The sequence below is a fragment of the Macaca mulatta genome, chromosome 6 (genome assembly GCF_049350105.2).
Source record: "Macaca mulatta isolate MMU2019108-1 chromosome 6, T2T-MMU8v2.0, whole genome shotgun sequence".
NCBI classification, from domain to species: Eukaryota; Metazoa; Chordata; class Mammalia; order Primates; family Cercopithecidae; genus Macaca; species Macaca mulatta.
The window spans coordinates 61,748,205-61,761,715 of record NC_133411.1 but is presented as its reverse complement, the minus strand read 5'-3'; the positions used below and the strand labels follow the sequence as shown (position 1 = coordinate 61,761,715).

At 37.6% G+C, this 13,511-nt stretch overlaps 1 protein-coding gene and 1 non-coding gene across 5 annotated transcripts in view; both read left to right on the top strand.

The window, feature by feature from the left end:
• The window catches only part of ARL15 (ADP ribosylation factor like GTPase 15), a 441,654-nt gene that overhangs the window by 360,975 nt on the left and 67,168 nt on the right, over positions 1-13,511 (top strand).
• On the top strand, positions 8,860-8,955 carry MIR581 (microRNA mir-581). Its single transcript, NR_032626.1, has one exon. It is a non-coding gene; the product is annotated as a microRNA mir-581 (primary transcript).

The window sequence follows — 13,511 nt, the reverse complement described above, 5'->3', positions numbered from 1 at the left end:
CAAGCCATGTGCCTATCTTGGAACTTTCAGTACAGTAAAGGGAAAAAAATAGTAAACAAGATAACAAAGTAAAATGTGTCCTATGTTTGATAGTGATAAGTGCTAAGTGGGGGGAGTTATAATGCAAGAAGAAAGGAAAGAGAGTTGCCAGTGGGGCAGGGAGTGAGGAGGGAGGAAGAATGCAATTTTGGATGATCATGAGCATGGAAGGCCTCACTGAGAAGGTGACAAATGATCAAAGACAGGAAGAGGTGCAAATCAGTGCAGAAAGTAGTAGGAATAATAAGTGTGTAGGTCCCAAGACAGGACTGCACCTCTATAGCTAGTGCCAGAGGAAAAGAGGCAGATTATCATTACCCCTTTTATCCTAACAAAAGCAACCCTCCGGGTTACTCTCTCCCACAGTTACCTTAGCATATCTTCTACATAAAATGTATTAGAACCTGAAACTAGGCTCTTTGTTTCTTTATATATATTTATCTATATATATAGATATATAGATATAGATATAGATATAGATCATCTCCCACACCAAAATATGACCTCTATGAAGGCAAGGATTTTATGTTTGTTTTATTCTCTATTGTATCCCCACTGCCTAGCACATAGATAAAAACTGCCCTTGGGGGATTTTTACTCCTTTCTCCGCCCATAAATTTGCATAGGTATTATCTTGGCAGTCATTTGGCTTAACTGTGCATCTTTTATTAATATTATACATTTATTAGCCAATGCATTTGAAAATAAAACATAATTTTTTAAAAAACTTAAAATTGTAATAATTTTTACTGTACTTTAAATTTATTGAGACTTGTTTTGTGGCCTAACATACGATCTGCCTTAGAGAATGTGCCACATGCACTTGAGAAGACGCTGTATTCTGTTATTGGCTGGAGTGTTCTGTATATGTCTGTTAGGTCTAATTGGTTTATAATGGTGTTCAAGTCCTCTATTTCCTCACTGGTTTTTCATCTAGATATTCTTTTTATTATTGAAACTAAGGTATTGATGTCCCCAATTGTTACTGCAGAATTTTCTGTTTCTTCCTTCAATTTTGTAAATGTTGGCTTCATGCACTTTGGAGCTCTGATATTTGGTGCATATATGTTTATAATTGTTATATCTTCTTGATGAATTGACCTTTTTATCAATACATAATATCTTTTTTTCTCTTGTAAAACTTTTTGATCATTTTAGCTGATACTATTTTAGTCACACCAATTTTTTTTTTTTTTTTTTTTTTTTTTTTTTTTTTTTTTGAGACGGAGTCTCGCTCTGTCACCCAGGCTGGAGTGCAGTGGCCGGATCTCAGCTCACTGCAAGCTCTGCCTCCCGGGTTTACGCCATTCTCCTGCCTCAGCCTCCCGAGTAGCTGGGACTACAGGCGCCTGCCACCTCGCCCGGCTAATTTTTTGTATTTTTTTTTTTAGTAGAGATGGGGTTTCACCGTGTTAGCCAGGATGGTCTCGATCTTCTGACCTCGTGATCCGCCCGTCTCGGCCTCCCAAAGTGCTGGGATTACAGGCTTGAGCCACCGCGCCCGGCTTCACACCAATTGTTTTTTGGTCACTATGTGCATACAATATCTTTTTCCATCCATACAGTTTAACCAATGTGTGTCTTTGGATCTAGAACGAGTTTCTTATAAACAGTATTTGGTTGGATCCTGATGATTTTTACTCTATTGTGCCAATCTCTGCCTTTATGTTGAAGAGTTTGATCCATTTATACATCAAGTAACTACCAACAAGAATCTTAACCTTTTTGCTATTTGTTTTCTGTATGTCATTTTTGTCATTTCCTCCAGTACTGTCTTCTTTTGTGTTTTGTTGATGCTTTAGTGTAGTGTACTGTTTTGATTCTCTTTTCCTTTTGTAATTTTTTTAAGATGTTTTCTTAGTGGTTACTATGGGTATTACAATTAATGTCCTAAATTTATAACAGTCTACTTTTACTTGATACCAATGTAGTAGCATATACAAACTCTGCTCCCGTACAGCTTTGTTCTCCTCCTCTTTCTGTTTTACTCATAAATTATATTTATATATTTTGTGCCCGGTGATGTATGTTTAAAATTATTTAAATGTTTTTTGCATTTGTCTTTTTTTTTTTTTTTTCTGAGACAGAGTCAGTGGCATAATCTTCACTCACTGCAACCTCCTCTTCCCAGGCTCAAGCAATTCTTCTGTCTCAGCCTCCCTAGTAGCTGGGATTATAGGCAGCCACCACCATGCCTGGCTTATTTTTGTATTTTTCATAGAGATGGGTTTTCACCATGTTGACCAGGCTGGTCTTGAACCCCTGACCTCAGGTGATCCACCCACCTTGGCCTCCAAAGGTGCTGGGGTTACAGGTGCGAGCCACCATGCCTGGCCACATTTGTCTTTTATATCATGTAGAAAATAAAAAGAGGAGTTACAAATTTAAAATACATACTAGCTTTTATATTTACCTGTTTGATTACTATTTTTCTTTTTTTGAGACAAGGTCTCACTCTGTTGCCCAGACTGGAATGCAGTGGTGCAATCAGGGCTCATTGCAGCCTTGATCTTCCAGGCTCAGTTGATTCTCTCACTTTATCCTCCTGAGTAACTGGGACTACAGGCATATACCACCATACCCAGTTAATTTTTGTATTTTTTGTAGAGACAAGCTTTTGCCATGTTACCCAAGCTGGTCTCAAACTCCTGGGCTCAAGCAATTCACCCAAAGTGCTGGGATTATAGGCATAAATCACCATGCCTGGCTCCATTTGGTTACTTTTAATGGCATTCTTTATGTCTTGGTTATAGCTTTGACTTACTATCTAGTGTCCTTTCATTTCAACCTAAAGAACTCTCTTTAGCCTTCTGGTAAGGGAGGTCCACTAGAAGCAGACCTCCTCAGTGTTTGTTTTTCTGGCAATGTTGTAATTTCTGCTTTATTTTTTAAGGATGGCTTAGTCATATATGAAATTTTGAGTCAACATTTTTTCTTCTTTCAGCACTTTAAAAATGTTCTCCCCCTCCTTTTTGGTCCCCATAGTGTCCAATGATAGATATTCTCTTAGTCTTATTGAAGCTTGCTTCTATGTGGTAAGTTCCTTCTCTCATGTGTTGCTTTAAAAATAGCCTGTTTCAAAATTCCTTGGCTTTCAGTAATTTGATTATTAGATGTTTTGGTGCAGATCTCTTTGCATTGATTCTTGTTGGAGTTCACCAAGCTTCTTTGACTATACAGATTTGTCTCTTTTATTACATTTGGGGAGTTTTTAGCCATTATTTCTTCAAATTGTCTTTTTCTTTCTCTTCTCTTCTGGGCGTCCCATTATATGTAAGTTGGTACACTGTTACAATGTCCAGCAGGTCTTTTAGGCTCTGGTCGTTTTTCTTCATCCTTTTTTCTTTCTGCTCCTCAGGTTGGATAATTGCAGTGGACTTACCTTCATGTTCACTGGTTATTTTTTCTGCTTGCCCATATCTGCTGTTGAATCGCTCTAGCGAGCTTTTTATTTGAGTCATTGTAGTTTTCAGCTCCAGATTTTCTATTTGGTTCCTTTTTGTAATTTCTATCTCTTTATTGATAGTCTCTATTTGTTCATATGTCAGCTCCAGATTTTCTGTTTGGTTCCTTTTTATAATTTCTATCTCTTTATTGATATTCTCTATTTGTTCATATGACATTCTCCTGATGTCCTTTGGTGCATTGTGTATGGTTTCCTTTAGTACTGTGGGCATATTTAAGACAACTGACCTAAAGTCTTTATCTAGTAAGTTTAGTGCCTTTTGTTCTCAGGGAACTTTCTATTAATTTCTTTTGTGAATGGACCATACTTCCTCTTTCTTTGCATGCCTTATACATTTTTTGTTTAAAATTGGACATTTTGACTTTTATAACATGGTAACCCTGATAATCAGTCTTTCTTTTTTCAGGGTTTTGTTGTTGTTTGCTGTAAGCTGCAGCTGTTTGTTTAGTGACTTTTCTAAACTATTAAAACAAGGCCTGTATTCTTTATCATATGTGGTCTCTGATAGCTCTAGTCCTTTAGCTTCTGTTCAGGTAGTGTTCTGAAAGAGATTTTCTTGAATGCCAGGAGCCACAAGCAAGAGAGAGGAAGTGGGATGGGGGAAAGAAAACCTCTCAGGTCTTTTTTGAACGTATATGATGCTGTGGGTATGTGCATGACTTTGTAAATTCTCCAGTATGTACAGATACTTTTGAATGCCCTGTTTTCTGAAAAATAAAAAAGCTTTCCTTTCCATATTTTTGGGACTCATATGCCTCAACTTTAATCTTTTGTCCTAGGCAGCTGCAGAGTTTCCACCTTGAATGTATTTTGAGCTAGGTGAAACAAAGTTCTTCAGGTAGCCTCTAGATAGGTTAGAAATGACAAAAACAATTCTTTGCAAATAAGGTACATTGTGCAGCCTTCAGAACCAGGCACCAGGGTCCCACACTGGAAATCCAGACTGTTACCTTTAAGACTGTTGCTGAGCCAGGAAACAGATTTGGGCCAGAACATATGCAATTGTTATAGCGCTTTTCTACCATTTTTAAATTGCCTTTCTCTTGATTCAGCATTTGCTTGGTTGCTGTAAACCTTTGTCTGTTTTCTAGAGTTCTGACGATGTTAATTCTGAAAGCTTTTTCTTGAATTTTGAATGTTTCCTTGGGAGATGGGGTGCTTGGAGGTGACTACTCTGCCAGTTTTGCTAACACCACTTTCCTGCTCTTCTTTAAAATGTTAGTTTTAGAAGTGTGTTTTATTTACCAAAACATTCTTTCTTAAACTGTAAAACCTATCCCAGTTTTGGAGTTTTAATTTCAGTTGTAATCCTAATAAAATACTGCTGTAAGCTCCCAAGGTATGCTTTGCAAAATATTTATATATTTATAAATCTCTGTAAAGAGGGAATGGTAAATCTGACTGTATTATCTTGGCAGAAAAGTGATTAGTTCGAAAATTTTATCCTTTTCTAAAATAACCTAATTGTTGTTGAAGGAAGAAGATTATTGGGGTATCAGGATTGAATGGAAAGGTGTAGAGTCTTCCAGCTGTGCTGCTATCTTTCTTTGTCTTACAATCCTTAGCTGGAGGGGCAGGTTCTTTAAGGTCTCCATCTAGTATGGCACATGAAATGTGCTCAATAAATGTTTGTTAGATGAACTTCAAGTTAACTAAGACATTGTTATAAAGTTAATCTAAAGCAGGAGATGTACATTTCAATGCTGGAAGGAGTATAGAGACTTTCACCCACAGAACTATTTCTTAGGCAGATTCCAGAAAGTGATGTTGGAGTATGGCACATATGTTACCCAAGAGCTAGTGCAACATGGAAACACTGGAGTGGAGGTCAGAAATTAGAGCGATGGCCGGGCGCGGTGGCTCAAGCCTGTAATCCCAGCACTTTGGGAGGCCGAGACGGGCGGATCACGAGGTCAGGAGATCGAGACCATCCTGGCTGACACGGTGAAACCCCGTCTCTACTTTAAAAATACAAAAAACTAGCCGGGCGAGGTGGCGGTGCCTGTAGTCCCAGCTACTCGGGAGGCTGAGGCAGGAGAATGGCGTGAACCCGGGAGGCAGAGCTTGCAGTGAGCTGAGATCCGGCCACTGCACTCCAGCCTGGGCGGCAGAGCGAGACTCCGTCTCAAAAAAAAAAAAAGAAATTAGAGCGATGCTCTTTTCATAAAATAGTTTCCACTTGAGAACTGTTTTTAAAAGGAATATGTTCTTTCCTATGCAAAGAGGCAGTGTGGTCCTAGTTAACAGTATGTTGGAAGCAAACTTCGGATAATGATGCCTAATTTTACTGACCGTTTGAGTATTAAATGACGCTATCTATGTAAAATATTTGATCTAGAGGCCTAGCACTGTGTGGATTCTCAGTAACCTAACCTCTTTACATGAGTCCTTAAAATTGAATATAAGTTTCTACTCGCTTTCCAGGTTATCAAGCATTTGGTGTGAAAGGAAACTGTTCTGTGGTAGATATGAAATGGCTGGGAAGTGGAGACGGCAGGGACATTATGTTCAAGGAAGGTGATCCAGTGAGGAATTGGGCTATGGAACATGGAAATATTCTTAGAAAGTAATTACCTTATTATTCTCCTTTTGTTGTATTAACTGCTTAGCTTAATCACCTCCAAATATTGAGAAATCAGTATACAAATTCTACACCTTGGCAGAGGGCTTGGATCCCAAGACAGAGGAATGTATTTGAAGATGATGGATAGAGAGGATATATACAGCAGCCTTACTGAAGTAGCTGGGTCTTCCTTGCCTGTATGTCATACCATGATTCTTTAAATGTTTTATCCAGACTAAAGGATGCCAGGACTGATTCCCAAACATTAGGATAATTCTACCACCTAGAGGAATGCAGGAAAGCTCCCCTGTCTTTGGTGATTTTTTTTTTTTTTTTTTTTTTTTTTTTAAGTAGAAGATGAGAAATGGCTTATATGGAACAGAGAAGTCTTTGGACCAATACATATTCAACTAAAGATCTGAAAATCAATAATCTCAGGTTTTGAAAATGGAATGCTATTCTTACACCATATGTTTAATGTACATCTGCATAAGGTTAACAAGAATCCATTACCATCTCACTACTTAGTCTGAAATGGAAAACCTAGTGTTTTTAAGTGATCATAGATAATTCATTAAAGCATAAGGCTCCTATGTAATAATTACTGCTTGTCACTTTTGAATCAACAAATAGATATTATGATGGATCAGAGAACTTTTGATGTATCTGTATTAATTATGATTGCCTCATTAAATGTAGAAAATGTTTACTCTCACATTCCTTTGGCTGACACCTCCTCTTCCTTCAGGTGTCAGCATTACAAAATATATTTCCCACGCCCCTGCCCCTGCCCCTACCCATCCCTACCACCTTTGCCCTCCACCCTCTTCATATGAAAAGGTGTTCCTGCTTCACACCCATAGCACACTGACCATCAGTAGCACTGATCACAACCACAGTTGGTTAAATTTTGTGTAATAAATTTTCTAATGAGGATTTACCTCAATATATTCTCTGCTTCAAGAAATAGTGATATTAGAAAAGGATGTATACAAACAACTCAATCTACTTTACTGTATAAAAAGTTCACTTATTTACAGAAAATTTATATGTAATATGTATTAAGATTATCTGAGCTCCCTACTAAATAATAATAACCCCTTACATTTGCATGGTGCCTTATACAAGACACCAGGTGTCTTGTATATGATCCTCCTTAATTCTTCAGAGGTAGATAGAATCTCAATTTATTTTATGGATAAGAAACTGAGACTCAGAAAGGTTAAGTAAGTTCCACAGGATCATGGAGCCTCATAATTTGCAAATTAAGGCCTCCAATCAAATCCTAGTTTTCTTTCTATACCCCAGCTGCAGCTTTTAGTAATGGTCTAGTTCAGCATACATATAAATATTTATAAACATTGTGTCACTGTTCTGAATGAGTATATCTTACTATTTTGACTATTTTATGACAGTGGAGCTGTGTAATAAAGTGGACATTTGCAGAAGTTTAATCTACAGCCGTTTTATATTCCCTCTCCCTCTGCTTTGAGATTTTATCCTTTGCTAGCAACAACATTCTTCTATAACAACAAATAAAGCAAACATTTTCCTATTTGTCTGCAAATAAAACAGGTTTAGGGATTATTTGCTCTTTTCACATACTGAAACACACCTTGAGTTTCTTTTTATAGACTTTACTTTCTACTGACACTGTGAAATCCCAGTGCTGTTTCTTATTTGAATGTTTTATCATCTGACACCTAATAATAAAAAGTCATTGGCACAATAATAGAGTTTCATCTTTCTTAAAGTTTAAAAATGTTTAGAAATTATTTCATTTCTTAAACTAAAATTGCAGTAGAATTAAGTATTTCCCTAGAGAGGTAAAGATTGAAATTTGAAAGTAAATTGCTACTAACTTTGAGCCAATAAAAAAACTTTCATGGAAATGATTTTTTGCACATGCATTTTTTTTTTTTTAATGCAGTGCGAAAACCAAGGAGTATCATATAAAACAGGCCCAAGGCACATTTTGTACCTAAACTAAAAATTACTTTTGTGGCCTTTGACATATCAAGGAATTTTGCTATTATAATGCAAGCATAAGATGAAATCTATTCAACCTTTTGGAAGTTTAAACATAAAAAACAGTTATTGTCTGTGCAAGGACTCAGATTCTTTCACTCTTCTTTTTTGTTTGTTTGTTTGTTTTTGTTTTTTGAGACGGAGTCTCACTCTCTTGCCCAGGCTGAAGTGCAGTGGCACAATCTCAGCTCACTCCAACCTCCGCCTCCCAGGTTCAAGCAATTCTCTGCTTTAGCCTCCTGAGTAGCTGGGATTACAGGCACCCGCCACCACACCCGGCTATTTTTTTTTATTTTTAGTAGAGACAGGGTTTCACCATCTTGGCCAGGCTGGTCTTGAACTGACCTCGTGATCCACCCTCCTCAGCTTCCCAAAGTGCTGGGATTACAGGCGTGAGCCATCACGCCCGGCCACTCTCTTCTTTCACACACAATTTCCAAAATCACAGCACAGATTGTCCAAAAAACATTTGTACTAATAGTTTTGTTTATGAAATTTGAGTTATTCCCCAAAGTACAAAATGTAAAAAAAAAAATTTATTTTATTTAAAGTCTAAGAGAATAGTAAAAATATATAATGTGGCAGCTAGTAAGGAAGCAACAATGGTTATAATTTTAAAGCATAAAGCATAACACTCAAAAAAGATTCATGGAAAAACTATAATTTTATCTAGTTAATATATTTACAAAGCAATAACTGATATTTTTAGTGGTCATTATATAAAAAAATATATAGGGAAGGAATAAGTAAGGTTTTCCAAAAAGTTCTGTGAACGTATTCTTGTGTTCTGTAGATCAGTGCTTTTAGAAAATTTGTGTGATCTAGAGAACACAAAGAATACCTACACAGAACCATCTGCAGACTGGTGCCAGTCCACAAAATATGTTTGCGTATGCAAGAAGATAAATACAGAAATTGAGAGTAAGCATTTAGGAAATTTATAGCAATCTGACATCTCTGCAACATCCAAAGTATATGATTTTTGTATTCTACAAAAGCATAGCTCAGATCTATGATGGGTTAGAAAACAAATACTCAGAACAAACCAGCTCCTTCACCACAGATGGTATTTGAAGTTCTGATCAAGCTCATGGTCTGCAAACCTTTTCTCTAAAGGGTCAGATTGTAAATATAGGCTTTGTAGGCCATACTCAAAGTCTCTGCTACTCAACTCTCCCATACCCAGCTGCAATAGACAATATGTAAACAAATGAGTCTGGCTGTGTTTCAGTGAAACTTTGTGGACATTGAAATTTGTATTTCATCGAATTTTTACGTTCTTAAAATGCTAATATTGTTTTGATTTTTTTTCCCCAACCATTTAAAACTGTGAAAACCATTCTTGGCTCTTGCAGGCCATGTGAAAACTTAGGCAGTGGGCTGGATTTGGCCCTCAGGCCAAGTTTGCTGACCCCAAGCTAGATCAGCAGTCCAGCCATCGTCAGGAACAGATGCTGTTATTTCTTAGTCTCAGTGTTCCCGTCTGTCTCTGGGATTTTAATTGCCACTTGCTTTCACTCTGCAGTTTGGGTTATTATTCAAGAAATACCTTAGAGCACTCATAATGCTTAGAACATTATGTTTAATAAAATCCAGAAGGAAAATGTTCCAAGTATCTCACTGTGGGAATACATTTTAGGATTTACTATGACCTACTGGTTTACATGAACTTTGCTTAGAAAAAAAAAAAGGCATGGAGAAGCCTGGGATGGAAGATCTCTTTATCGTGTGCATAAAAGTAATAATAGGCTATTTTAATTTGTGGCCTGGAATGGGTAGTGATAGAGCATGAGTTGAAATTTTGCGTCACGATTACCCTCAAATGGAGAAGTAATCTGTTTCAATGGTAATCAAATGACAAAAAGCTGTCAGTAGATTGTGTGAGCTTAGCCACCAAAATAGAGAATTTCTCAGATTCCCCCTCTGGCTCAGGTCCTTCTTTTCTCCTACTGTTAACAGAAACTCAAACCCCAGCTCCTCCCATAGTTAACCAGCCATCATGACATCATCATCTTTCTGTTCTTAGCAATTTCCATCTGGCTTAGTAGAAGTGGTTCCTCACTACCTTGAGCTCAGTCTTTTTTTTTTTTTTTAAATTTGTGTAGAAACAAGATTTTACTGTGTTGCCCTGGCTGGTCTTGAACCCCTGGCCTCAAGCACTTCTCCCACCACAGCCTCTGAGAGTGCTGGGATTATAGGCATGAGCCACCATACCCAGGCCGCCATTTTAAACACTTGAGTACTACATACTTTCACTACTTGGTGGATCTTGCACATAATCATCAAATTACAACATTCATGTTTATGGTTTTACCTATTTATTTTTCACATTCATGTAGTGCCTTTTTTTTCTGCATCACTTAACATTCCAACAAATATCTTCACGTGAACTAAGCAAGTCATTCTGTTAGCACAGTGACCTTGAGCAAAGGCACTTTCCTTCTTCATATGCACTTGTTAGTCTTTAGTCCTAAGTTTTTGGTCATGTTTAGTTTGTTTGTTTTTTCACTCTTCACATATGGAGCAGTCTTTTGGAAAGAGTTACTTGTAGTATTTCAAACTCGGAGAAACCTTTCATCAAGTTGATAAGTTCAGTGTTCTGAGCTATTACGATAGACTCTCCTGTCAGAATATATGTTCCCTTTTTGTTCTATTTCAAAATATAAGAGGTTAACTCTTGCAGGCATGCCACGGTATTTTTGGATTAAGTCAAGCCCTCCAAAAAAGTTAGAACCATGAAACAAAACAGTGTTTAAGAAGACACATCCTTGGAATATGAGCAAGCCCATTAATGCTATATTTTGAGTAAAATGTGTTTGATCTTACGCATGCTGTCTTCCATGTCATCATTTCAAATGATGAAGAAACTACATCTCCTAATATTTGAGAACAAACTGCAAAAGTTGGTCCCTTGATTGTATTATAAATCCGTAAAAGATCCATTTTCAAACACAGCAACTTTTTAGGCAACTTCCTGTTTTCCACTTGACAATAGAAATCAAACTATTATAAGCACTGCCTTCATTATTCATATTTAATTACACAGTGGCTTATTCTTCATTATTTTAGTGTATTTGCAAACACTCTAGATATTGAGTAGAGTACTGGTTACAAAGCTAGTCTATAAACAACATGAAATGAAGAGCCCTGACTCAGAAATCTAGAGTCCTCCATAATACTATATCCAATGGGAATTAAATCATTGTATTGTCTTGTGAGTCTTGAGGCGTATTTATCTCACTAATGTTTATCAAGCACCTTCCATGTGGCAGGCAGTATGTGGCTCTTATTTTATTTAGCAGTATCTTTTTTAAGATTATAAATTTTTTTGTTGAATATTATTTGCAATCAGGGACACTTCTAAACTTAAGGGAAAACTTTACGACTGAAGTGCCAGCTCCCTTCAGAATGTCAGTGAAGGTAATGATTTGCGGTTCTGTGTGTATATGAGTTTGTTATAAAATCCTTCAGCTCTGGGCTATGTACATGTATGTTTCAGCAGCATGTCTCATTAAATCCTTTAGTCCAGTACTTCTCAGTGAAGTGAGTTCTGATCGATGTGAAGGAATACTGAGTGGGCACAATTTTGGCTCTTGTTCTGAATATTATCTGTGCTTCCAGAGAAGTATTTTAGCAAGTGTATGACCCCTGGTTAATGAAAAGTGTTAAAATATATCAAATAAACTGTCTTAATTGTTCTTTTAATAAAAATATATGTCCACGTGGAAATAATAATTTCACTATTTTAACAACTGTAGTTGTTTTGGAAATTTGTTAGATAAAGGCTCCAACGGCATAAACTAATAGTTTTATATTACCAGATTGCTTCCAGATTTCTCTTTTCTGTTCAGTGAATAAGAATAGTGTATAGGATCAAATTTCTAATGCTTTTCTCTAGGAGAACCACTGTTACACAAATACCGAATTTAACACTACAAAATAGACATCAGGGCAAATTTTACAAGACCTATCAGTTCATTTTTATTGTTTTCTTCTGTAGGTGGTCATATAGAAGACCAAAAGAACCATAAAACACTGTTTTTACATACATGATGGTGGGAGTTAGGTGGGGTAAAGTTTACTAATATTTGCTAAGGAACCTACTACTAAGTTCCAGCTTCATTTTGGACACTTACATTTGTTTGTCATTATCTGTCCTCCATTCCCAAATTGCCTTAATTTGTATATCATCGTCTTACATATTCACTGTCATTATCTCGAGTTTCCAGGGGTTTTTGCTATGTCACTATCTTTTACCTGTGCTTATTCTATTTCTTTTCTTTCTAATTTGTTTGTTATACAGTGTTATTGTTTTATTGATTGTTTCCTTCTGCAACCTCCCTTTTTATTTCATTGTTCTTTCACCGGTGTCTCATTTAATTTATATTTTCTTTAATCCTATAGTGTAATGCACTCATGGAGATTTTTGTGGGGAGGTGGAGAGGGCTGTTTTCTTCTAAACTAGATTCTTGCTTCTTTCCCAGCCCTCCCCCTTTCTTTCATTTTTTTCTTTGCTTTGGGAGTCCTGCTTAGTTGTCATAGTCTTTTCTTTTTGTAAAACTTAAGTTGAATATGAACAACTCACTCAGGATCTTTTCTTCACTCTCTAATGTTGGTGAATTGTCCTTGTCTTGCTTTTTAACCTTTATTAGACCATGCGGTCTTGTCCCAGAGCTGCATTCAATTTGAGGAGTCGACCTGAAGACCCACATGCTGGAGATGAGGTAGAGTTAGTTGAACTGGGCTGTGTGCTGGGATCCTACAATCCCAGTTGTTAGTAGGATCTGGGCTTTGCTCTTCCTCAGTAATTGTATTAAATGCCCTGCCTCAGGGTTTGCTCTACATATTCACAGATATATCTCTGGAGGAGTGAGATATGGGGCTTTGGATTATTCCTCCAATTCAAAGAGGTGCTAGCAAGCCATTTGTTTGATTGGTTTTGGCTAAGAAGGTCAGCCCCAGGTGTCTCCTTCCCTTGCCACACCCTGTCTTACCCCCAGCAAGTGTTTTGTTGTTGTTGTTGTTTTTGAGACGGAGTCTGTCACCCAGGCTGGAGTGCAGTGGTGCGATCTCGGCTCACTGCAAGCTCCGCCTCCTGGGTTCACACCATTCCCCTGCCTCAGCCTCCCGAGTAGCTGGGACTACAGGCGCCCGCCACCTCGCCCGGCTAGTTTTTTGTCTTTTTTAGTAGAGACGGGGTTTCAGCTTGTTAGCCAGGATGGTCTCGATCTCCTGACCTCGTGATCCGCCCGTCTCGGCCTCCCAAAGTGCTGGGATTACAGGCTTGAGCCACCGCGCCCGGCCTCCAGCAAGTGTTTTTATCCCTTTCCAGCTAATGGAGAAAGGAGAAACCTGCATGCTTTTACCATGGCATTATAAATCCACAGACAGGGAAGGGAACCTCACCTGGGAATT